At 25.4% G+C, this 3,029-nt stretch overlaps 1 long non-coding RNA gene across 1 annotated transcript in view; it reads right to left on the minus strand.

Moving 5' to 3' along the window:
* Positions 1-2,375: 2,375 nt before the first annotated feature.
* The window catches only part of LOC107883491, a 2,349-nt gene continuing 1,695 nt past the window's right edge, over positions 2,376-3,029 (minus strand). The window contains exons 2-4 of the long non-coding RNA XR_001679328.2: positions 2,946-3,013; positions 2,760-2,849; positions 2,376-2,448 (exon numbers count right to left, since the gene is read on the minus strand). This is a non-coding gene — a long non-coding RNA (uncharacterized LOC107883491). The remainder of the gene's footprint in view (positions 2,449-2,759; positions 2,850-2,945; positions 3,014-3,029) is intronic.

Below are 3,029 nucleotides of genomic sequence, written 5' to 3' on the forward strand. Positions count from 1 at the left end.
GATTGAAAAAAAATATGTTATTCATATATCTATTTATATTACTCTAAACGAATAATAATAATATAAATAGGTAGAAAATTAGGGGCCCCAATTACCATAATTTAACCGGGGCCCCGTCCGCAATTGCGGACTAGCTGTCCGGGCCAGTCCGACTCTGCATATCATTGTGTACGAAAAACGATTCTGAGCTGAGACTGTTTGTCAGTCTAGATATTTTATATTGTTATTATATTTTATTATAGCCTGTAAGTTGAATTAATATTATAAATTACAACAAAATAACTAAAATCATTATTTTTATTTTTATTTTTATTCGTTTCTATGGTGATAAACAAAGTGTTAGAAATTAAAATCCCATTTTCAGCAGTGTTTTGTAATTTGTCGATGGTTTTTCCCGTGTCATTAAATATCTATTGAGAAAATTGAAAAATGACCTCTCTAAAGTACCATCTTGATCCATTTTGCTAAAAGATAAGATAAGATATTTTGAAATCGAAACACTCCTTCTGGTAGGAATTTTGTATACAAGATAAAAAAAAAATAATAATGAACACAATTGTAAAACCACTAGATCCCTCACTTCACTCAGAATCTAAAATATGTAATTATAATATGTATTAAGAACAGTTAATGTGTAAGTACATGTACTTAAAAAAAAATCAATTATTTTATAATATATTTATCAATTTATTTTTAATATTTAATCAATTTTAATTTTATAAATTTGTTTATTATAAGTTTATTAGTTGTTACAAAAAAAATAATAAATAGGAATTTCCGGTAGGTACTTATAAGTTGTATGCTCATAAATTATATTATTCTGTTTAAACAACTGTTTTTTTTTTTTGCTTAAATCATGTCTTAAAAATCTCAACTCTGGACTATACAGTCATCATTTTTTGAAATAAGACTTAAAGATTTTAATTTTTGTGCTACACAGACGATCAAACTTTTTTAATTTTTGAATGCGGCCACAGAGTCCAAAAAGGTTGCCAACCACTAATCATAATGATTAATATTTTATATTATACTGCTATTATTACTAAAAATATAATAAACTATTGATATTATTGATAAAAATCCCTTGATAATTAGTTATATTTTTACGGTAAATTATACATTTTTAATAATACATTTTTTTATCCTTCATATTTTTTTTAATCAAATTACAGTCGCTATAATTTGGTAGTTATTTTATTTTTCTTGTACAATCTTAAAAAATGTACTCATGGTTTATACAAAACTAGCTGTCCGTTCCGGTTGGACGTGTTTGTGATGGACGTTGCCCGTGCCAATAGACAAATTATCATTATACCAATACCATGGATTAGTAGATGGCAATCTACTAATCTAGATTGAGCAATGAGCAATTTGATTTTTGGGTAAAAATTTTTGAATGAACAATAGGTACGGTACCTATTGCCTTCCGATAAATAATTATATACCTACCTATAACTCATTTGTATCAAACTGAAAAATAAAGGTTACTATAAAAAAATGTTTGTGTAGAAATGTCAGCATAAAAATTGTTTTTTTAAGTACAGCTTCATCCGTTTTCAGTAATTTTTTTGTTAAGTATAGCGATTTCAAATATTAAATATTTAAAGTTATTGATTTTATATTTATAATATTTCTTTGTAAACAATACTATTAGCTTTTTTGGTAAGGTAAATATATAATTTTTTTTCAAAGCTTACATGAAATCAAGCAACAATATAAAACAACATACAACTGGCCATGTGTAAAACAGTGATCGGTATCGGTAGATTTCGCTTTTTGAATTAATTTCATATCTACTTAACCAATTACTATAGACTTATTAGTTATTATCCTTAGTACACAAAGTTATATAATTCAAAAATTACTCGTTCAAATGTTGATTTAAATACATCAATATTCTCAAAAATAATATCTCAAACCGAAATCTTAAACGTTCCTGCTATAAGGTAGACTATACTCAATAATTCAGTATTATTAATTTTAATAATGATACAATTTTATCAAGTGAAATGTGTGCAATGACAATAATTGGTAGGTACCTATACCTACTCATACTAGTTAAAAAGTAATTCAATGATAGACCACTTTGAAAATCCGAGTCACCAGCGACCATTCACCAGTATGATTAAAATAGTTTTTTACGCATATTATACAATACGCATACTATAGCCTATAGGTATGTATTTTAAATTAATAATTATAAAAGAATATTTTTTTTTAGTTTGAAATAAATAAAACCAATATAAATATTGATGTTACATAATGATATTTCTATTATCTAAAGTGCAATTATACGCAAAATTAAATCCATGATAATAATAATTAGTAACACATTCATTTTTAGTTCATCATACTACGTAATACTATTTTTTTTTCAAATTATTGACTGGATATGGCCAACTGAATTTGAACCAAAACTACAATATAAGTGACGATGGATGCAATTATCTGAAAAATTAATTATTATTATTTAAAACAAATGCAATATATATTTAAAAACGTAAACCTTAAAGAAAAAATACAAAATCGATATGCCAAACCCTCAAAAGTATTATTCTCTATGTATAATTTTTGTAAGAAGTAATTTTATTCTAAGATTACTCTAAATCCATAAAATAACGATTTTGTGTGAATGTGTTTTCTCGTGCTTGTATGTTATTAGTCGGTTAGAGAGGAAACAAATAAATGATTTTTTAAGCCAGTTTTGAATGCTTAATACTGTTATGTTGTTTTTAAATAAATATAGAGAGGACACTTACTGATTGAAGTAGTTTGTAGTCCAAATCAAAAAAATCATACACATTAAATATGATCGGATTGTTCCAACAATTCAATATGAACACCTCAAACTATGTACAATGAATAATATTTCATAAATATTAGCATATTATATTAATTGCTATTAGACTAATTAGAACTCAATAAGTTAAATAATAATATTTTACTTCTTTGACAATCCATGTGTTTGTTGTAGTACGGACTACATCATGGGCGATCAAAACAGTTTTTTTGACTATATAACAATAAAC

This window comes from Acyrthosiphon pisum, chromosome A1, assembly GCF_005508785.2.
Source record: "Acyrthosiphon pisum isolate AL4f chromosome A1, pea_aphid_22Mar2018_4r6ur, whole genome shotgun sequence".
Lineage (NCBI taxonomy): Eukaryota > Metazoa > Arthropoda > Insecta > Hemiptera > Aphididae > Acyrthosiphon > Acyrthosiphon pisum.